The sequence below is a fragment of the Mus caroli genome, chromosome 5 (assembly GCF_900094665.2).
Source record: "Mus caroli chromosome 5, CAROLI_EIJ_v1.1, whole genome shotgun sequence".
Classification (NCBI taxonomy): domain Eukaryota; kingdom Metazoa; phylum Chordata; class Mammalia; order Rodentia; family Muridae; genus Mus; species Mus caroli.
The window spans coordinates 86,402,941-86,427,108 of record NC_034574.1 but is presented as its reverse complement, the minus strand read 5'-3'; the positions used below and the strand labels follow the sequence as shown (position 1 = coordinate 86,427,108).

Genomic DNA, 24,168 nt, shown 5'->3' with positions numbered 1-24,168 from the left:
AAGGGTTTATTCAGCTTACACTTCCATACTGCTGTTCATCACCAAAGGAAGTCAGGACTGGAACTCAAGCAGGTCAGGAAGCAGGAGCTGATGCAGAAACCATGGATCGATGTTCCTTACTGGCTTTCTTGTCCTGGCTTGCTCAGCCTGCTCTCTTATAGAACCAAGACTACCAGCCCAGAGATGGCACCACCCACAAGGGGACCTCCCCCCTTGATAACTAATTGAGAAAATGCCTTTACAGCTGGATCTCGTGGAGACATTTCCCCAACTGAAGCTCCTTTCTCTGTGATAACTACAGCCTGTGTCAAGTTGACACAAAACTAGCCAGTACAGAAGGAGTTACAGGATTTGTATTTTCAGAGGCTAAAGACTAATCATTGCCTTTATTACTGCTGAATCTGATATACCCCTTTCCACAGCTGAGGTTACCCTTTGAAAAAAGGCAGGGAAGGTTTCTTGTGGACCTTGTGTGACTTGAATAAATGATTCAAGTCTTTTCCCTGATTCTGCAACTTTGTCCCAGGCCTTTAAGGCTGATAATCAATACAATGCCAGTGTTTCTTCATCATATGCAGTCTGCAACTCTACCTCAGAAAAGAGAACATCACCAACCAGTTGGTCTGTGGAAATCTCTCTACACTTGGCTCTATTTTGTTGTGCTATCTCCCTCACCTCATCTCTCCTCTATGAGAACCATTGTTAATTTGCAGCAGGTTCTAGCATTGTTTTTGCCCTATCCTTCCAGTCTTGGGGGATTATTCTATTTTTAATATCCCAAGAAGTCAGGATTTGTTGTACAAATGGCAATTGCATTCCAAAATCAGTGACACTTTCCGTAAGTTTTCTCAGATCTAACACATCCACAGGTTGCCATTCAAATTCCTGATAACCCTGTGGATAATAATCTTCTGGAGGTATTTGGTGTATATCAACTGAATAGACTAAAGTTTATTTCTAATAACCTTTGTTTGGCTTTCTCAAATTTTACCTTCTGTTTCTACCTGAACATTTTCCTTAATTGAAATTTTAAATTCCTCCCTTCAGGTCTGTGTCCACACTGATATCTCTCCTTCTGTTGCTGTTCCTGTTCCTTGAGCTCCCGTATTCTCTGTTCAAGGTTCTGCCTCCATATTTTCTTTAAATAGCAATTCTGATAGTCTGCTGCCCATTTTATTTTATTTTATTTTATTTTATTTTATTTTATTTTATTTTTGTTGTTGGGATTTTTTGGTTTGGTTTGGTTTGGTTTGGTTTTTTTGGGTTTTTTGTTTGTTTGTTTGTTTGTTTGTTTTTTGATATGGGGTTTCTCTGTGTAGCCCTGGCTGTCCTGGAATTCACCCTGAAGACCAGGCTGGCCTTGAACTCAGAGATCCACATGCCTCTGCCTCCCAAGTGCTGGGATTAAAGGGTGCACCACCACTGCTTGGCCTTGTTTGTTTGTTTGTTTGTTTGTTTGTTTGTTTGTTTGTTTGTTTTTCCTAGACATGGTTTCTCTGTGTAGCCCTGGCTGTCCTGGAACTCACTCTGTAGACCAGTCTGGCCTCAAACTCAGAAATCTGCCTGCCTCTGCCTCCTAAATGCTGGGATTAAAGATGCGCACCACCACTGCCCAGCTCCACTTTAATTTTTATTAGGTATTTTCTTTATATTTCAAATGTTATTCCCTTTCCTGGTTTCCCCTCCAAAAACCCCCTTAACCCCTCCCCCCTTCCACTACTCACCAATCCACCCACTCTCACTTCTTAGCCCTGGAATTCCCCTATACTGCAGCATATAACCTTCACAGGACCAAAGGTCTCTCTTCCCATTGATAACCAACAAGGCCATCCTCTGTTACATATGCAGCTGGAACCAAGAGTCCCATCATGTGTACTCTTTGGTTGGTGGTTTAGTCTCTGGGAGCTCTGAGGGTACTGGTTAGTTCATCTTGTTGTTCCTCCTATGGGGCTGCAAACCCCTTCAGCTCCTCGGGTCCTTTCTCTAGCTCCTTCACTGGGGACCCTCTGCTCCTGTACAGAAGTGAGCATCCACTTCTGTATTAGTGAGGCACTGGCAGAGCCTCTCAGGAGACAGCTATATCAGGCATCTGTCAGCAAGCACTTGTTGGCATCCACAATAGTGTCTGGGTTTGGTGATTGTATATGGGATAGATCCCCAAGTGGAGCAGTCCAGGTCATTCCTTCAGTCTCTGCTCCACACTTTGTCTCTGTAACTCCTTCCATGGGTATTTTGTTCCACCCTTCTAAGAAGGATTGAAGTATCCACACTTCGGTATTCCTTCTTTAGTTTCATGTGGTTTGTGAATTGTACCTTGGGTGTTCCGAGTTTCTGGGTTAATATCCACTTATCAGTGAGTGCATATCACAGCACAGTGTGTTCTTTTTTGATTGGGTTACCTCACTCAGGATGATATCCTCCAGATCCATCCATTTGCCTAAGAATTTCATAAATTCATTCTTTTTAATAGCTGAGTAGTAATCCATTGTGTAAATGTACCACATTTTCTGTATCCATTCCTCTGTTGGGGGACATCTGGGTTTTTTCCAGCTTCTGGCTATTATAAATAAGACTGCTATGAACATAGTGGACCATGTGTCCCTATTACATGTTGAAGTATCTTTTGAGAATATGCCCAGGAGTGGTGTTGCTGGGTCCTCAGGCAGTACTATGTCCAATTTTCTGAGGAACTGCCAAACTGATTACCAGCTTGCAATCCCACCAGCAATGGAAGAGTGTTCCTCTTTCTCCACAACCTCGCCAGCATCTACTGTCACCTGAGTTTTTGATCTTAACCATTCTGACTGGTGTGAGGTGGAATCTCAGGTTTGTTTTGATTTGCATTTCCCTGATGACTAAGGATGTTGAACATTTCTGTAGGTACTTCTCAGACATTTTAATAGGGTTATTTGGTTCTCTGGAGTCTAACTTCTTGAGGGTGTGTGTGTGTGTGTTTGTGTGTGTGTGTGTGTGTGTGTGTGTGTGTGTGTGTGTTAGATATTAGCCCTCTATCCAATGTAGGATTGGTAAAGATCTTTTCCCCATCTGTTGGTTGCCTTTTTGTCCTATTGACAGTATCGTTTGCCTTACAGAAGCTTTGCAATTCTATGAGGTTCCATTTGTCAATTCTTGATCTTAGAGCATAAGCTATTTATGTTCTGTTCAGTAAATTCCTCCCTGTGTCCATGTTTGGGAGTGGGGGAGACAGGGAGGGAGGCAAAGGAAGTGAACACAGAAAGGCTCTCTCAGGTGTATATACCCCTATTAGTTCACTGTGTCTGCCCAAAAAACTACCTTGCAGGCAGTTGTGTTCCATGGTCACCTGTTCCTCCCTACAGCTCCAGGGTGAAGTGCTGCCCCTGGCCATAGCTCTCTGCCTGCCATTCTCTGTAGGCCCCTCAGACTCAATCAGCTTCCAATCCACACTGTTGCAGCCTATATCACTGCCCAAGCCTTATTCAGGGGTTGGGGGTCAGTGAAATTTTATCTCAGGTTAGTTGAGTTCAAATCAATACATTGGGCACCATTTTGTTTCAGTAATTCTCCAACCCAAATATGCCCCAGCAATGAAAACACAACTCAATTAATATGAATACAGGCTGTGTGCCTAGATTGGGCAGATCTCCCACTACACTACCATCTTCCCCTACTATGAGACCCCTAATAAGTTGTGGTTTCTCCAGGCCACATGCTTCTGCTCTGCTTTCCTTCCACCAGCTCTTCTGTTGTCCTCTCTCTCCCAACCTTTCAGCTCCACCTTCCCTACCTCTGCCCAATCACTGGCTCTAGCCTTTATTTAACCAATTATGGTGGGAAGAAGGTTTATAGGAAATCACCTGAGTGCTGACTTATTCCTTGTTCGAAGCCCCTCCCAGGAGAATGGAATTAGCATCAAATTACAAATAGCCCCAGGGATATCCGCAACACAAGGCCTCTATCATCTTTATAGGGTTGAGTTTAAGGTCATTTTCTTGTGCTTCAGTTATGTTAGGATATCTACGTATATAGTAGGATAGTTGGGCTCTAAGAGGATCGATATTACAGTGACATGATTGTGTTCTACACTGGCATTTAGCCATCCTGTTGTCCTTGGATGTTCCTGGTGTAGCAGGTCTTTGAGAAGGCAAGACTAAGCTGGATGTTTCTGGTACAGCAGGACTCCCATGGGCTTGGGCTGAACAATGATAATCAGGGGACAGTACATGTCTCAGGCCTACTGCCCATAACTCAGGTGATCTGGCAGGCAGGGAGGCTCCTGGGGGACTAATCTAACCCTGATGTTCCTGGTGCAACCAACCTGGTGAAGGTAGGTGGAGTGGTGGTCAGACAATGGAACTCAGGACAAGAAGTAGCTAGGAGGAGCAGCTGTGTATACCCTAGAGAACTCAGAGGGCAGGATATTGGTTGGGTAAAGGGTTCTAAGTGGATGTTCCTGATGCAACTTACCTGGTGAAGGCTGGCAAAGCAGCAGCCAGACAGTCCTGGAAACTTACCTCATATCCTAGATAACTGGTAGAATCTACTCTGTATTTTTCAGAAGCAATTTTTAATCCTCATCAAGGGCAAATTTCTCTTTATTTCATCAAACAATTTTTTCTAAGGTATCGCCGTCTGAATCATCCAGTAACATATCACCCATAGAGTGCTAAGTTTTAGATTGAGGAAACTGTTTATGAATTATTTATAATGGCTGTTATTACAAAATATTGACGCTTAACTATTTAACATTCCTGTGTTAAGGCTTTCAAATGATATCTCTTTATTGAATAACCATTATTATAAGTACTAAGAAATAAAACCTTTCCCTATCATGCTCATGCAAAAGATTGTTTAAAAAAAAAACACTATTTTAAAACAATTACTATCAAAGTCCATGGTTTAGGTAATAAAGAAGGTATTGAGACTCCAGGTTATAAAGAGCCCATTGGTTGAATCATCTTATGTGTTTCTTTAATCTGCCAACATTCACCATTTTCCTGATTTCTTTTTTTATAACAAACACAGGGGGAAATCCTGGGCTGGTAGATTCTTCATAGTGTTGAGCTTTTGGCTGCCCCTGTACCAGATGTTCTAGTACCTGTAATTTTTCTGATGGCAAAGGCCATTGTTTTACCCACACATGTTTGCCAGCTAATCATTTTAAGGATAGGACATTTGGTACTATTGAAAGACCAACAACTGGCATGCCCTTCTTAAAAACAACCTGGACAGTTTGTAAGGGAGAGAAATCACCAAGTTGAATATCCTCCTCAGCCAGCATCCCAAAAGGAAGTTCTCCTTCTCCATGCTGTCTCAAAAACCCCTCAGAGTGAATATCCCTCCTTATTAATTCATGTGCATCTCTATCCTCATGCCTTTCTCTTGTTCTCTGGGTTTTTTCCCTAGGTTCACTCCCTGTCAACTGATCACTTCACAATAAATAGAAAGCTCTTTGATTGCAGGTCTGTGCAAGGAATGAGCCACCCCACAACTAGAAATAGATTTCCAGTAAACTCCACAATCTTAAGGTTTACAGTGTGATCAAATATCCTGCAACACCACCCCACAGTGATAGTGGTAGTTGTTGTGACTTGTGTGGACAAAATCCCACCCCCGCAGCATCTTGGATATTGACTTCCATCATTTGATCCAACTGACCATGAGATGTGTGGCCTCTTCGAACTCTGTAAACCCAGCACACATACTCTCCAACACCATTTGCCAGAACTAACCCCTTGGTCTCTGCCTAGGAACCTGATTACTCCCATTGAGGCCTTCTTCATCACTTCCATCTACATTTATATACTATACCTGGACAACTAAAATGTCTGAACATGATTTCTGTCTGATTCCCTTTATGTCTTAAGCTTCTGAAAATGTCTATACAGAATGTGGCAGATATTCTACAGACACTGGATTTTCTGGGGTGTGAGAGGACAGAGCAGTGTCACCTCAGATCAATGTCCTTGTACCTACCTTCAGACAGTGCTCCCAACTCACTAAGGTCAATTTCTATGATGAGAAAATCTCCATGCATGTCCTGAGTGACATTACACACCACAGAGAGAACCTTAGTGAGAGATAATTTTGGAGCTGTACCCTGTTCTCCCTGTAGTGCTATGTTTACAGGGACTATGTCTAGAGAGATTTATATAAATTTGTTCTGAGCTCATGGAAACAATCAGGGTCATGAGGCAACCTAAAAGGGTCTTCTTTGCTAAACTAGCCTGTGGAATATGTAATGGATGGTTGTATGTATGACAAGGAGAACATACTTTGCTTCTGTTTGCAGAAAATTGGAAAATGTCCTTTACCTTATGACCTTTAGTCATATTCTCATTATGTGTCTGTTCAGGGACTTGTGTACAGAATTGTTCACTGGTTTAAGTGTAAAAAATTGTTAGGCTGATGCGAGCAATAGAGACACACCCTCCTATGGGGGAGGTTTTAGGAATTACAAACTATTGAAATCCAGAATGCGCAGGTCATGAGGGGTATCCATCAAACATGGCCAAAGAAAAGTAGCACAGAGCAAAAAGAATGGGCCTGAAGCTTCAGAATTCACTCTGCTTTGTGTCTTTCTTTTTTAAATTACCAAGTAACCTATTAGTCTTGTACTCTGTTATAAAATTTTCTTTCCATCATTTAATTATGTGAGTGGGCATGCATAGTAGTGTAAGTGCCAGAAGCATAGGAGGCTAGAGGTATTGATTCTTTAGGTCTAGAGTTGGACAGTTGTGAGCTGTCTGGCATTGGGTGAGAAACAAAACTTGTCTCCCCTGAAGGAGAAGCAAGTGTTCTTCAGTGCTGAGCCCCCACCACCTGCTGGTCTTGAAGTCTTGCTTCACTCACTAATTGTGCCTCTGCTTCCTAATTGCTGAGATTACCAACGTGACCCACCATATCCACCCTGCATGCCTCATGGCTGTGGTACCACATTCTTCTGGGCAACTAAATGCTGGGTAGCTAATGGTATATAAAGATCTCCAACACAAAGCAGAAGTCCTTCATGTATTCTAAATCAGTGGATCAAATAATTGTATTTAACACTTTGATTATAATCTATATTTATTATGACTCTTTAATGGTCAAGTAATTATACCCCGTTCTATGGACCCAATACAGTGATAACAAAATATTTTGTTTATACTTTTAGTTCTTTGCTGTTTATTAAAATATTACTGATAAATGGGGTTTTTGTCATTATTATTTGTCTAACATCTTGTGATAGGCCTGACAATGCTTTCATTTGAAAGAATGTGGATTTGGGGCCTTTGGATTTGGAATGCAGTGGAATGCTTTAAATGTGGCTTAATGGGTCATCCTAGTAGGAATATGGAAGACTTAGTTGCTGGGAGTAATTTTAACTGTGTTGACCTGGCCCAAGAGATTTCAAAGGAGACGAATTTCAGAATGTAGCAGAAAGACTGTTTTTGTGGTATTTTGGTGAAGAATGTGGCTTTTTGCCCTTGACTGAAAAGTCTGCCTAAGACAAAGGTAAAGAGCCTCAGTTTAATTGCATTGACAAGGAAAGTTTCAAAAAAGCCCAGCAGAGACTTTGTTTTCCGGTTAAGTCTTATGAAGAGAAGTTTGAACAAGCATAGCAAGCTTAGAAAGGAAAAATATAAAATACATGGTTTGAGTATTAAAGGGATACCAGGAAATGAAATGGAGCAAAATCCTGTATTCTAGGAGATAACAGATTAAGGGAGTAGGACCTTGGGGCAAGATCCTACCCTGCTAAATTTAGAGTCAGGCATGGTGGTGCACACCTTTAATCCCAGGAGACAGGCATGCTGATCTCTGCATTCAAGGTCAATCTACAGAGCAAGAACCAGGATATCCAAGCTTAGGCAGTGAAGGATTTGGAAAACATAAAGCCAATGATAATGTAATAGTACAAGGGGATCATGTTCTAGTTCCTGTAAGCAGCAGAACTTGGCAGCTTCAGCCATGTAGCTCTGGCTCTAAAGTTAAGAATGGAAGGAACTACTGGGACAATTGATGCTGGTTAGCTGGAGCTAAGAAATTAGCAATGATTACGAAGAGACCAGCATCACTGAGTTGAAATCTGGGAATTGTTTTCCAGGAGCACAAAGAAGCTTTGTTCCAGAGATAACCAAGGTTGTACTTCATGCGGTGGCTGGACTTGGTAATGTGTAAGAGTCACCCAGGTGGTACTGGTTTTGAAGGCATGAGGGTGTCATGAAGAACAGCTGAGGCTTGGCACTGTGAGAAGTCATGGAAGGGCATTGGAGAAGGTGTAGCCTCAGCTGTAGTTGATGGCCCAGGACTGAAGGGGTCATGCAAAGGATTTGAGGCTTGGCACCATGAAGAGAGCCTATGAGAGGCTATTGATGAAGCCTAGTTGGAGTGGAACACCTTATGTATCAGAGATGTCAGTACCATGGGATGATCACCAAGAACAGCAGCCGTAGTGGACTGGATCAACCTGAGCTTAGAGTGCTACAGAGGGCAGAGCTGGAGAAGTGATGCCAGCCCTCAGGAGGAGCCCAAAAGATCAAGTGGAATCCCAGACACTGAAACAAGAAGCTGTAACATTGAAATTACCTTGGAGACTCAAAGATGTTAAAGATGCCAGAGCCATGGGATACATGCTAAGGAAAGCTGCTAACAGGGAGTGGAACCAGCCCAGGAGAAAGTAGTTTGTTGCAGTCAACAAAGATGAAAAAGGAGTGGAGATCTGAAGACCACTTTGACATCAGCCATGGAGATGCAGAGTTTGGAGTTTGCCCAGCTGGTTTCCTGTCTTTCTTTGGGGATTACAGTTAAGTGATTGGATGAATCTCAGAAGAGGCCTTGAACTTTGAACTTTTACTATTGTTGAGACTACTATAGACTATGAGGATTTTAAAAGTTGGACTAAATGCATTTTGCATTATGCTATGTTTAAGTATGGCCCTCATAGACTCATGTGTTTGAACAAGTCTATGGGGGCCAGGGAGTGGAATGTGATGGTTTGTATATTCTTGCACCAGGGAGTGGCACCATTTGGAGGGGTGGCCTTGTTGGAATAGGTGTGATCTGGTTGGAGTAGGTGTGTCACTGTGAGTGTGGGCTTAATACTCTCACCCTAGGTGTCTGGAAGTCAGTCTTCCACTAGCAGCCTTTGGATGAAGATGTAGAACTCTCAGCTCTGCTTGTACCATGCCTGTCTGGATGCTGCCATGCTCCCACCTTGATGATAATGGACTGAACCTCTGAACCTGTAAGCCAGCCCCAATGAAATGTTGTTTTTATAAGACTTGCCTTGGTCATGGTGTCTGTTCACAGCAGTAAAACCCTAACTAAGACACATCTCTAAAACAATTGAAAGCTCTTAGGCTGGTGAGATGGCTCAGTGGGTAAGAGCACCCGACTGCTCTTCCAAAGGTCCAGAGTTCAAATCCAGCAACCACATTGTGGCTCACAACCATCCGTAACGAGATCTGGCGCCCTCTTCTGGAGTGTCTGAAGACAGCTACAGTGTACTTACATATAATAAATAAATAAATCTTTAAAAAAAAAAAAAGAAAGAAAGAAAGAAAGCTCTTACTCTGGAGAGAATTAGAAACATAAACAGAAGTGATTTTCCAGAAAACAGAATTTGAGATTATTTGATAGTCAGCTATTTTCAATATATTTGCACAATGACAAGGCATCTTCTGCCTCCATTGCTTTACAGTTCACCTACAGTAGTCCTCACAGACCAACATTCTCTCAGGAAGGAGAACAGGTACTACATCCATTCAATAAGCATCTCCTGCTTTTCTGAGCTATTCATCTATAGAAGAGAGAGGACTCTGTAAGAAGGTTCTTCAGGCCAGGCTGCCACATTGGACTCCCAATGTAAGGGAATGGACTGACTTACAGCAGGGACAGTGTTAATTATGCACAAACAGACCACATCCTCCTGAATCTCTGGTTCATTTTCACTACATCCAGATTTGGGTGATGGCCTGAACAGAGCATGGGGACTCTGGATCACTAGCTTACAGATGATGTGGCCAGATCTCCCTTCCATACACATTTCCTTATTTTTGAGTCAGTCTGATGCAGGCTAACCTTGCCTGCAGCCAGCTATGTAGCTGAGGCTAGCCTGAATCCTTATCCCTGATGCTATCATCCCCAAAATCCTGAGACTAGAGGTATGGACCACAACATCCAGCAGTGAAACAAGTTTCTGTGGTACTACATTCTTTTGTTCTCCGTTAAGGAGAAATTGCAGAGTAAAAAAGCACCTTTTGTACTGGAAGCTACTGATTGAAATGGGAGGTATGATTTCAAAGGTCATTCAAGTCCTGGTTGAGACTGGGCTTGATACATTGCTCTGATTCCTACACGTGGAAGAGGCAGGAGGATTGGAAGTACACAGCTAATCTTAGTACATAGGCAGCACACACATACAACAGTCTGTCTCAACAGCAACAAAGCCCCAAAGGAGCCAGTATAGAGACTGACAATGTCATGAGAAGGCAGCAGCAGGAGACTGTTCCCTACTAGGCATTGCTGGAGCATAGAAGACCCCAAAAGCTCACAGTAACACACTTCCTCCAGTAAGAGCACACCTACTCCAATAGGTCACACCTCATAATAGTGCCACTCCCTGTGGGCCATCCATTCAAACATGAGTTTATAGTGGTCATTCCTATTCAAACCACCACATCCCCTATACAAGAAAATTCTACAAAACCAAACCATAAATGAAAGAGCCAAAATAAAAACAAAATGAACAAAAAAGCAAAGAGCATCCTGGCTGCCAGGATCTCGGCACTGACCATTGTGTGGTGCAAAGTGAGATTCTCCAGTTAAGGCTGAGAGTTGCTTTTCTCTTTAGATATATCAACAAAGAGGCAGACAGTTTGGTGCCATGTAAATCTAGCTTTTAAAAAAAATTGTCTTATGCTTTGCTACATTAAAATCATTACTTTTGGCAGTTGCTCCTATACCTTTTTTTGTACAAATAGGTAGTAATCCAAAATATTCAATAGGGTTATGATTATACATGTTCAATATGTTTTCCCACAAAACTTTCATGAACAATTTCCATGTCAGTAAATACAATTCAATACTTCTTAAAACAGGATGGCAAAACATCACATAATTAAAAATTATTTCCCATGTAATGAAATCTTTGCTGCTCAGTTTTAGCTCTTGTGACCATTTCAATGAAATGAGTTGTATCCTGATATAATTTTGTAAGTAGTTTTATTGATATGATATGCAGCAGAGCAAGAAAATCCTATCAAATAAAGAACCTCGGGTCCAGAGGGCAAGAAACTTATCTGAGGCCAGATTCAAACCATAACTCTTGCCAACAGTCATAAAATGTCCATGATCCCCTGTCAGCTGCTGTTCTACTAGTTCTGTTAACAAGGAAGAAGGACTCTTTATTGTTAGTATGATGGATACATTGTTTCAGAATGTTTCCACCAAAGCAGTAATTATTATATAATTTCATTCTGTCACTCTTCATAAATATGGCTCTTAAATGTCAGGGACATTTTCTTGGCAGAATGAACACTTTAAATATGTTTTCAGAATAGAATTGAGCTCCTGAGACTTTAGGATCTTTGTTTCTTCCTCCTTTTCATTTTTAATTCATCCCTCCATACTCTTCAATGACATCATTTGAGTGATCTACCAGTCTAGCTTGTGACATAGGAATGTAACAACACTGAACAACAGTGAAGTGGGGAAATTGATATCGTGTTATAGAAACAAGACTGAATGCATAAAAGGGCTACCAGAAATGAGTGTCAGGTCCATTTGGAGAGTCACATAGCATGTGTTATTAAATTAGACTTGATAGATGTATAGATGTTCAACTAGTGAGAAAGGCTATATAGTCAAAGAACTTTGTGTAGAAGGGCTCAGTGTTCTGAAAATGATTGATGTAGTCAGAAGACTTTACCCTGAGATTGACAGAAGCTGCAATGGGAAGTGAGGACCATGTCACAGAAGGCCTACCTTCTGTCACACGTGAAGTTCCTATGACTCTTAAGTCACTGTAATCTAGGTGAGTGATGAGGGCCTCCATCTTGGTATTGAGCCATGATTTATGTGAGAGATGCAAAGATTAGAATGATGCCAGTTGAACCTTATCCAGGGTCCTCGGTCTGTTGAGCATCAAACTAATTGGGGGACAACTGACGAACAAGAGATGGGGATTTGGTAGTTAGCCAATTTCTTCTCTGACTCAAGATTTTCTGCGATTAAAATTTAAGTTACCCAGGAGCTATCCAAGATTTTTAAGTGCCCCGCTAATGATTGTGGGTTTAGGTTTCCATATAGGATAGTATGAGAGCAATCAAAACTTAAAAACCATTTAGGGGTGGGGAACCTCAAGGTTGGGATCAGACATGGAAGGACTGGGAAATAAGTGTGATCAGGGTACATGCTGTGAAATTCTCAGTCAATAAAAATATGTTGAAAAAACTTACAAACCACAAATCTAAAAAGATTAAAATAAAATTCAGGGGGCTGAAAAGATGAGTCTGTGGTTAGGGGTGCTTACTGTTCTTGCAGAGGGTATAAGCTCCATTCCCAGCACCAGGGCATCTCACAATCACCTGTAATTCTATCTCTGAAGAACTGAAAAGCACCTGTTCCCAATCTTTTAGACACACAGAGAGAGAGAGAGAGACAGAGACAGAGAGAGAGAGAGAGAGAGACAGAGACAGAGAGAGAGAGACAGAGAGACAGAGACAGAGAGAGAGAGAGAGAGAGAGAGAGAGAGAGAGAGAATATTAGTAAAATAAAATGAAAGTTTGAATCCTGGTCATTCTTGATGAAAAAGACCAGAAAGATTTTGTTTGTAATTTGTGTTCAGTGCAAAGGCTCCCATATTAAATAATGATTTCTTTTTTTTTTTTTCTGGTTTTTCGAGACAGGGTTTCTCTGTGTAGCCCTGACTGTCCTGGAACTCACTTTGTAGACCGGGCTGGCCTCGAACTAAGAAATCCACCTGCCTCTGCCTCCCAAGTGCTGGGATTAAAGGCGTGCGCCACCACGCCCGGCTTAAATAATGATTTCTGTTGATTGCGACAATATAGGAATTGAGATATGTTTATGTTTCAAAGGCTAATGGTATAGAGGTATATCTCCTAAGGTATTTCTGTACCTTCTTTTCATGTAACTTTATCATAAAGTAGTAGACTATGGATATGTGCACATCTCTGGCTAGTCTACATAGTTCCTGTTCCCATTGCTGTGATAAAATACCCTGAGAAAACAACTTAAGGGAGAAAAGGTTTACTTGGATTCACATTTGAGGCTTCAGTCAATCATCATGGAGACATCACAGCAGGAACTTGAGGCAGCCAGTCACCTTCCATTCACAGTCAGGAAACAGACAGTAATAAATACATGGTGCTCAGTTCACGACCCTTTCTGCACAGTTCAGGATCCCAGCCTAATGGGAGAATGGGATGGGGCTAACCCAGCATGGGTGGGCCTTCTCATCTCAGTTAACCTAGGCAAAATCATCTCCCTTAGGCATTCCCAGAGGTTTATCCCAGATGATTCTAGGTCACACCAAGTTGAAAACTGAGATTAGTCATGACACAAATTTCAAAGGAATTCCAAGTGAATGATTCTAATTGGGGAAGGGGGCAGGAAATGGACCCACTGACCAAGTAAATATGTAAATGAAGATAAATGTTATGTGAGAATATTTCCCAACTCATAAAATTGTCAGCAAAATGTACTTGGAAATGTTTTAAGTAGAAGGATAGCTGGTAACTCATTAGAATTGACTAGAATTGTCAGTCCAAGGACCACATGAAGCTTTAACTGCCACTATCAAGGTCTGAAGCAAGCAATATCAAGACATAAGATGTTGGAAATTTTGATTTTCAGTCCCAGATTTAGTTTCACTCAAAGTCCTATACACAAGCATTTGATTAATGTTCTAGGCTTCTGTCTACATGGACACGGAAACGTTGAATACATTTCTAGGGGATTCTAGGTTTTATGGCAGAAGGAATTCTACACATGGGACCCCAGATGGAACACATTAAAGAGGTCTTCTTACCCAACTAATCCTACATAAAAACAACACAGACTTAGGAGCTCAAATCGATAACCATTGGAGCTGAAGAGATGGCTCAGGATTAAACCACTGGCTGCTCTTCCAGAGAACCTGGGTTTGATTTCCAGCACCTATATAGCAACTCACAACTATCTATTATTCCAGGTCCAAGGGATGTGATACCTTTTTTTTTTTTGACATCCACTGGCACCAGGCATATACTTGATACATAGACATACATGCTGGCAAAACACCAACATACAACATACAAAATAAAATAATTTTGAAAACTGTTGGTTATCCAATACCAAGTTGTCAACCCTGGAACAGGTATTAAAACATACACACAAGTAATGTCCCCAAAAGGCCATATGTTAAATGATTGGATGCTAACCCAATATGCTACTGAGCTATTATGAAATCTTTAAGGAGGAAGGGTTATCCAGAGGAGGTTAAGTCATTAAGGGTATACATTTGAAGAGAGGATTGTGACTTCAGCCCCTATGGTCTCTTTGGTTGCTGGCAACCATGAAATATGCAGCTCTTCCTGCCATATGGACTCACCATGGTATAGTGGACCATCAGAGGCCCCTAACTACCTTCCCCATTTATAATCTCAAGCATCATCTTCCCCGCAACCTTGTCTACAACATAGGTGTAGGGAATTCTGGACATGGCCTCAGAATGGCCTCATTTGCACAGCCATAAGGAGGTAGTTTGTGTTTAGATCTGTCTTCTGCTGTCCAGAGCCACAATGACCTGCACCACAAAAAGAATGCTATGGTTACTGTGAATGGGGAAACAGCAAGCAAGGGTGAGGAAAAGAGAGTGATATTTCTTGTAAAGGATTTTCTGAAGTACCATGCAACTAGGAAATGAAGAAAAGTCAAAAGAAGAAAAGGTGCTGAGATAAAAATAATGTGAGGGCCAGACAATATGCAGAGAGTGAGATACCTTGTAATACTCAGCCCTCAAAGAGATGTCTTTATCAAATCCCTCCCATCAGGGTACAGGGTCTCCTGCTGAAGAGGAGGCAAACAGAGTGTAAGTACCAGACAGGATGGTAAACACCAAGAAAAAGGAGAGCATCTAAAGAAAACAGGGCTGGTGCACTTAAGAATTCAGAGACTGGACTGGGGAGATGGCTCAGTGGTTAAAAGCACTGATTGCTCTTCTAGAGGTCCTGAGTTCAATTCCCTGCAGTCACATGGTGGCTCACAACCATCTGCAATGGGGTCTAATGCCCTCTTCTGATGTGTCTGAAGAGACCAATGATGAATACACTTAAAAAATAATAATTCAGAGACTGAGGTAGCATACACATGGCCTATGTTGGTCTATATGAGATGAAATCCTAGAGCTACGAAGAGAAGTGGACACAAGCCTCTATCCCTAACCAAGAAACTATCTCCGATTGATAATCCCTCACAGAAGAAAATTTAGTTTCCTTTAAGAAAGTCCCCCTGGAGAAACAAACAAGTCTAAAGGGTGGTCCTCATGCCCAGCAGTAGATACCAACACAAAAAGAACTCCATAGCATCTTTGGTTCTTGTCTAATAATATCCTGTCAGGGCCTTCCCCCCCCCTTTTTTTTAAACTTTATCCTTTTTTAACTTTATTTTTCTTCTCTCTCTCTCTCTCTCTCTCTCACACACACACACACACGCACACGCACACGCGCACACACACACACACACACACACACACACACACAAAACAAGTCCTTTGAGTATATATTATAGTTTTCAGGTTTGTGTTTTCATGGGATTCCTGAATATGAGAACAGGAAGTTCTCCTCTTCTGGATCTGTTTCTTGTACCTTTTCTCCAGCTCTTTTTCTTCTACTTGTCTTGTCATATTCAGATGTGTTTGTTTCTTTTTCATCTTCTCTTATTTTACTTTATTATTATCCCTCTGTTTGTTTTCTGCTGAGTGACAGAAAGGGGGTGGATCTGAATGGGAGTGGCAGGTAGAAGAAGCTGGGAGAAGTAAAGTGGGGGACCATAAAAGGGAAATTGTTGTGAAGTTCAGGCAGGCTGAACAATCTTGAAGACATGTGAGGTTATTGTAGCTCCTTTTCCAGTTTCAGGAGTACCCTCAGTACAGATCTCCCCATCTTGATCTCTAGTTGAGATGCATGCATTCCCATACATGTAATTCTATGTCTTCAAACGACTTCAAGTGGTCAAAGCTCAATTTTCGTTGATTTCATTGCTAATGAATTTCCATCTGTTGAAGGGAGAAGCTTCCCAATTTAAGCACGGTCCAACTAACCCAGGGACCATACAGCTTTGCTCTATGTGTGATTGCTGCCGCCTGCTGGCCAGTATGCTGATCTCAGTCACAGGATGCCAAGGGCTTCTTGGGCCTACAACTTGCAGTCCAGGCAGGTAAGGATGCCTACTCAGAACAACCTGTATCTTTAGAGATAGAAAAGGCATAATCAGCAGCTGTTTTCGATGGATTTGAAAAAGCATAATCAGCAGCTGTTTTCGATGGATTTGAGAAGATCTTACAGACCAAATTATCTTCCTTTAAGTTAAAAAAAAAGTAAGATCAAATGCTCTTCTTTTTGGACCTCAATGGGTCAAATAAACAAGTGACAGCTTCCACAGACATTTGTTAACCTTTGGGCACAGATTTGTCACCATAAGTTTCCAGGCTGTGACTCTTCTACCAGTTATGGATGGGTGAGGCTGCTGAGTGACAATGCTTTGAAGACTGAGCTGCTGTGTGGAATTCCTTAAACACACAGCTCTATTGACCCTGTAGGTTCCTCAAACTAATCCTTTCCCACATTCCCCATTTTGCAGAGTGGCAGTCACAATTGTACTGCAGACCTAAAGTCTTTTAGGTACATTTTAGCACTTGATCACATCTACAGCACATATGTTCTGGGGACCAATTTAAGGTTAAATGTGGCAACATAACTTTGTGACAGAGTGAACATGATAACATGTCATTCTGTTCTTTATATCACCAGAATGGCTCACTGCTGGTCACTTTATAGCCCAGGAATGTCTAGGGAATCATAGTTCAGTGAGACAAGGCACTTATGATGTTGAGTCAGAACCTGCTGGAACTCTTGCCTCATGCGGGATGCTCCCAACTCTGCACATATCAGCATCCCATGCCCAAGAGGCCATGAACATGGGTATGTTGCCTGGTCTCCAAACACATGTGTACCTGTACATTCCTGCTGTGAGCTTGTCTCAACCTTGGGGATCTTATTGAAAATTTGGGGAGATGATATTCATACCAAACTCAAGACAGGGGTGCCTTTGTTATAGCCTATAAAACTATGAATGAAATTTATTACTACAGATTTCTATCCCATCCTGAAGACGGATGAATTATCACTGTCCAGGAAGGAGTTGGGACCTGTCAACTTGATCCAGGAATTTACCTCTATGACTTCTGACAAATGCCATTTATTCCATGACTGTCATAAGAACATGAGGTCCACCAATAGGCCTAGGTGTTACCAACACCTGCAGCCTGATGAGACACTGACAATGCCTGGGCAGTGTCCATTTCTCATCAGCTGCCTGCTGGAAGGAGCTCTGAAAATTCTCAGACCAGAAGGCCTAGGAAAGGGCATAGGGATGTACTTGTAGAATTTTATGTCATGTCTATAACCCACTATAAGACAAAGTGAGTATGTGACACATCATTTAGAGCTGGTGGCTTCCAGAGCTTCAGAGCAGACTTCAGAAAACAAGACTGTTAACACAACATCCTGAATGTTTTAACACGTCCTAGTCTGGATGTTGTATGTTGTGATGGCTAGTCTTATGTCAAATTGACACAAGCTATAGTTTTCTGAAAGGAAGGAGCCTCAGTTGAGAAGATGCCTCCATAAGATCCCACTGTAAGGTATTTTCTCAATTAGTGATTAATGGGAGAGGGTCAAGTTCATTGTGGATGGTGCCATCCCTGCATCGGTCCTAGGCTCTATAAGAAAAAAGAATGAGCAAGCTATGGGGAGCAAGCCAGTAAGCAGCTCCCCTCTGTGGCTTCTGCATTAGCTCCTGCCTCTGGGTTCCTGTCCTGACTTCCTTTGAACATCAATACTAAAGTGTAGGCCAAATAAGCTCTTCCCTCCCCAAGTTTCTTTGGTCATGTTTTATCACAGCAATAGGAACTCTAATTAAGACATGTGTGCACTGATGGCACATCCATACATCAGTACATCCCTGGTAAGAGGCCACGTGGGTCCAGGAACTAAGGGGTAAGAAGAGGAGTGGTTCAATTTTCCCTCCATTCTTTGTGAGTTGAGTATTTTTAGGAAACACTGATTAGAAGAAAACAGATCTGGTTTTTCTCCAAGCTCCAGTTCTCACTGGATGGTCTCCTTCCTTCCTTTCTCTCTTTCTTTCTTCCCTCCTTTCTTTGGTTTTGTTTGCTTGATGGTTTGGTTTTTGTTTTTTTTTTTTTTTCCTTTTTTTCTGAGACAGGGTTTCTTTGTGTAGTTCTGGCTATCCAGGAAATCTCTCTGTAGATCAGGCTAGCCATGAACTCAGAGATCTACGTGCCTCTGCCTCCCAAGTGCTGGGATTAAAAAGGTGTTTGCCACCACCTCCCAGCTAGGATTTCTTGCTGCTATTGACCCAGGTTAACTCATGACTTTCCTGGACCTAGAAATCTGTTCATGACCTCCAACAACATCTCCACCATTCCTTAAGGAAAGGTTCATCATTAAGCATCCAAGACTCAGGCAATCAGAGAAGCCCAGACCAGTAAGGTTAGATTCACATTTGGGCTGGTGGTTGCCTTGTTGAATCTATAGTGATCTAGGCAGCTCTCCACAATCTTTGCTTTTATAGTACTGGGGTTGGTGTTAGTCAGGATATCATACAAACAGGATGAAAAATAAAGGACTATGTGGTTTGAACAGAAATGGTCCCCCATAAACTCACATGTTTGAATATTTGATCTACAGGGAGTGTCACTATTAGGGGGTGTAGCCTTTTTGGAAGAAGTGTGTCACTGTGGGGGAGGGCTTTGAGGTCTCATAAATGCTCAAGCTAGGCCCAGTGGGGTAGTCTCCTGCTGCCTTCAGATCAAGATGTAGAACTCTCAACACCTCTAGCAATATGTCTGCTTTCCTGCCATGAAGACAATGGATTAAACCTTTGAACTGTAAGTCAGCCCCAATTAAATGTTTTTCTTTATAAGCATGTCCATGGTCATGGCAACTCTTCACAGCAAGAGCACCCTAACTAAGTCAGACTAGTTCACATAAACCTTCTTCTAAATACTAATAGCTTTGATTTTCTTAGAAATGTTAGATCTGGACCCTAGATCAAGTAAGAAATATCAAACTAAAGCCATACTGTACCCAGAAAGCCAATCTCAGAAGAAATGATCCCCTGAGTTAACCAACTACACCTTTCACAATGACAGGGAGAAGCCCCGCTAGGTGGATGACTCTACCACACAAATCCATGTGTGCCATAAATTGCTTGCTGCTTGTGAACATCAATCTCTGTACTATCCTTGGATTTGCACATAAAGGACCAACCATAATCTTGCCAGTCTCTAAACTATAACAGAACCCCAAACCTGCTGAATGGCAACATTGGTAGGCAGAAGACCAGGTCAAGGGTAATAGGCCTGCTAAACTTTCTTTTTCCAGAAAGTAAGAAAAGGCCACTCTCAAAAGACCCTCCCCTTCCGAAAGCTATATGAAATCTCAGAAATGTTGTAATATGTAAGATGTGATTTAAAAAGGAGGAAGTAGGAGGAGGAGGTAGGAGGAATTTTCCAAGGTAGATCAGCTCATTATTTTGACCTAGCTAGGCTTGTCAGAATGTGTATTTTGTCTATCACCTCCTGTGGGCCCAGAAAGCTGTACAATTGGGGGGAGCTGGCTTGGAGCAAGTGTGAGTTCAGACACATCCAAACCCTGAAAATCTCATCCTGAGACAAGTGGGGGTAGGATTGCTTCTGCCTTGCTCTGAGCCTGCATGGCCCAGTGCATGTGACTGTTTTGACCCCCAGGTCCACCACCCTTGAGGTAGTCACATAACCTGGTGGCCAAATTACGGCTTTTAATTAATGCCCTCTCTCCCTCTAAGGACATGTCCAGAAAGCACCTGGAATTCCTCTTCATGCAAATGAAGCATTCCCAGCACCTCAGCCTCAGCCAATGATGAACACTCACCCCAAAAATCCCTACCCACTCCCCAAGGTTGATACAACCCCAATGATGAGAGCTGATACGTTGGAAACCATCTTCAGTAAAGGTTATTTCTCCTGTAGTCCTGTTGATGTCATTCCTGTCTAATCCACCCATCCAGATAAACTTCATTCCTTCCAGTCCAGCCCAGTGTGCTGTGTTCCTGGATACCCTGAGAGCAGAAACAGACTCCAGCAGCAACCTCCCTGTTGAGATGAGATGAGGGTGGTGAATAAGTGGTCTTTTATGTCATTCAAGAAGAGCTTAGGGGTGTGTGTGTGTGTGTGTGTGTGTGTGTGTGTGTGTGTGTTTTTAAGGCTAGCCCAAATTTTCCAGTTCCAAGATTAATCAAATGAGAAAGTACTCTCAGATGGGCAAGATAGGGGGATGGTTATGGCTAAGTATTGATGCCAGAAACTAGAAGCATGTCCCCAGAAGAGATGAGAAAAAGCCCAGAGAATAAAACTAAGACAGGGACAAAGCCATAGAGGAAAGCCTGGTCTCCCAGAGCTTTAAATGCATCTACCAATAGAGGGCACCTGGAAACCACAGGAAAAAAAAAAAAGAGCATGCCAGAACTGCTATTGCAAAATAATCTAAAAATTGAAATGCAGTGTGGATGTTTCCCAGGAACATGACCAAGGGACAGAGGGTCCATTTCTAGTCAAAAAGGTAAGGTAATTCTCAATTTCACAGAGACAACACAAGTGAGCTGTGCTTATGAGCTGAACTAGTGGAAATCACAGTGAATTCTCCCAGCCCTCTTTTGAAAGAAAAGTTCATCACAGCTGTGCACATCTGCATACTGACTCCTAAGATCCTCTGAAGGCTTTTCAGAGTGTCCCCAGAGTCCCATCACCAGAGAGACTCTTCTCTCAGAGTCTGTGCTAAGGGAAAGTCACGTGACTTCTAATCTCCCAATCAGAAACACCAGAGGGACAGACTGAGAAAGGAACATGAGGAAGTTGGTGACTAGAGCCCATCTTAGAGATATCTGCTGCACAGCTGTCATATTTAATGATGCAGGAATTGGTGAAACCATGTCTGACCAACAGCAATTAATCAACTCCCCTTATATAGTAAGATACTGGTTCAGGTTTTGTTTATAATTTAGAAGACAAAGGGAAACAAGTTACAAGAAGAGGCAAAGTTAGCTTCCGGAAAGTCTACATTTATTAAGAGATTACTGAATGACTGTCTGCCTCCTTCCCTCCTCCTCTCTGCTATATTTGGTGGCTAAGAGAATTGAATTTCAAGCTAGTGGTGAGTTTAGCAGCTTGAACCTTCCGAAGACTTTCAGCCTGAGAAAACCTGAGAACAGCAGATAACTCGACTCATCTGGGTTAGGGTTCATCAGAGAGACAATGCAAACTGCAAGATGGTACTGGGACAAAAGGAAAGGACATACAGGTAAGAGCTGATGATATTACAATCAAGACAAATGATCAGTAGATGGGGGCCTGAAGACAACAGTCTTAATAGAAGTGAAGGCTAAAACAATCAGAAAGGTGAGTAAGACCACTGGACCCCTTAGGAAGGCAATGCCCAAGGTATTAACCACATATCAAGAAGAAGGAGAATAGAACCTAAAGCCAATCACATGTGCCAACAGGTCCTATGTACTCTAGAGCACTTAATATGCATGTAGACTAAAAATGCAGATGACATCAAGGGGAAGAGATTCTATAATGGTTTTTCTCTCATTTTATAGCAGAAGCAGGTCTTGGGTTCAAATCCCAAGACCTCTTATATGTCATCTACAGAGGTACTTCAAGTTAGGCAGTTGAGAGGTGTGCCTTATTCCTTAAACACCATCTCAGATGTAAGTCCTGGGTGACCTACTCCACCCTATTATGTCTTTATTGGTCATTTAGACTTATGCAAACACAGGAATGATTCAGCTCATGACAATCTATGATCTTGCCACACCACACACTTGTGTTCATAGTAGAAACCCTGGTTTCCCAGTTGACATGAGAGTCATCATATATAATAGTCAGACAAGGGCGTCTGTGCCACAGGAAGTGATTGTATCCCTAATACACCTAGCTTCCTGCTGAGCAAGGTAAGAGTAATCTCAGCCTGACTGCAGTTAGGGGCGTAGCTTCTTGCTATTTGAAAATGATACTTAACATTCTACTACCACATCAGGTAGAGAGTAGTTATAAAGGCTCTTGAATTGTATACAGAGCTATTTTCAAAACGATCTAAAAAATGAACATTTTTCATATCATCAAGAATAAGAAAGTGATGTAACCTGTGGCTCTAACATTGTTCTCTGTGATAGTAACTACTTTCTGTGATTGTTCTAGTGAAAATACGGATGCAGTAAGTGAGAATTCAGATGAGGAGCACCTAGGCTTAGCACCTATGTTCTATTGTTCTTCCTTTCCACACGCATACACTTTATACCATCGGGCATGACCTTGATCTGCTTCTCTTATAATCAGCACCATAGCCCTACATTTTGGAACCAAACGAAATACACAAAAACTAAGAATGTCTGTGCCATCAGGAGAATCAGAAGCATCTAGCCTCACTTTAGTCTAAAGAAAAGTGGTAAGAACAAAATTAGTAGGGACCAGAACCCTAACCTATGATGATAAGAGCTGTTGAGAGAAAGTAGAATGAAATCAGGCAAGAATGAAAAGCCAACCTCTGGCCCATCCTCCCTCCTCCCATCCATCTGCCAATCAATCAGTGGCCCACCCTCCTTCCTCCCATACACCTGCCAATCAGTAGCCTATCCTCCCTCCTATCCTCCCTTCTCCAATCCACCTGCCAATCAATCAGTGGCCCATCCTCCTACCTCTCATCCACCTGCTAATTAGAACCTGTCTCAGGCTCCAACCCTCTCTCAAACCCAGCTCATTTTAAGGCTTTTTTTTAAATCTAAAGTTTCCTGCAAGTTCTATTCGATTAGACATGAACACACACTAAACTTGAAAACAGAACCGGGAGAATGCTAGGGAAAACAGAACCAAAAGAGGTCCCTACAGTGGAGCTAGGCTGTTAAGATCTGCTTTGAATCGACCATAAAGGCAAAGATAGTAAGCTGCAAGTGCCAGTGATAATGAACAGAAAGAAGCTTTCCACACTGGGGATGTCCCTGCTGAGGACACTGGATATAGAGAGTCCTGTCCTTCAAATCTTTTCACTTATGCAAACTCTCAGCACCCAGCCTGGAGACACGGCTCCTTAGAACTCTTGCCTAGTTACCTGTAAAGTCCTGGCATCACAAAAGTAAAAACAAGTAAAGAGACATGAGAGCCCACTAGAGTGCCCATGGCATGCTTACAGTCATTCTACTTCCTGCTCGCCTGGACACTTGTGTCTTCTATTGATCCCTCCAAGGAACCCTCCTCATCCCTAGAAGATATATAGGAACTTTAAACATTTTTTTTATTAAAAAATTGTTCAACTTTAATATTCATATCCTTTCACACCCTAAAAATCTCATTAATGAATACTTAATTCTACCCATAACTGATGACCCTATATCTAATGTTGAATACTAAATTGTTTCAAAACATACAAAATATTCTTTGGGAGTTAAACATAGTAAAAGAACATAAAATATTAAAAATGAATCATTAAGGAATATATTCAAAAGCCCTTATATGATACCACCTGATATACTGAGAGAGTATTTAAAACGCACTATGTGTCTGCGTACATTGTCTAACAATCAGTTTACTGAAAAAATTATCAGTGTTTCTAGGAGAGAAATTGTTTTATCAGTAAGTATATTTTAAAAATTTCAAAATAGCAAAAAATCTTTGAAGTTAAACATTAAGAAAATGTATAATCAAAATGGCTATCTTGCCAAAAGCAATCTACAGATTCAATGCAATCCCCATAAAATTCCAACTCAATTCTTCACAGAGTTAGAAAGGGCAATTTGCAAATTCATCTGGAATAACAAAAAACCTAGGATAGCAAAAACTATTCCCAACAATAAAAGAACCTCTTGGGG

The 24,168-nt window shown here is 41.8% G+C and overlaps 1 pseudogene across 1 annotated transcript in view; it reads left to right on the top strand.

The window, feature by feature from the left end:
* Window positions 1-6,240, top strand: part of LOC110294896 — a 16,932-nt pseudogene extending 10,692 nt beyond the window's left edge. Inside the window, exon 5 of the transcript XR_002377985.1 lies at window positions 5,849-6,240. The product of XR_002377985.1 is annotated as a PRAME family member 8-like (transcript). The remainder of the gene's footprint in view (window positions 1-5,848) is intronic.
* Window positions 6,241-24,168: the final 17,928 nt, after the last annotated feature.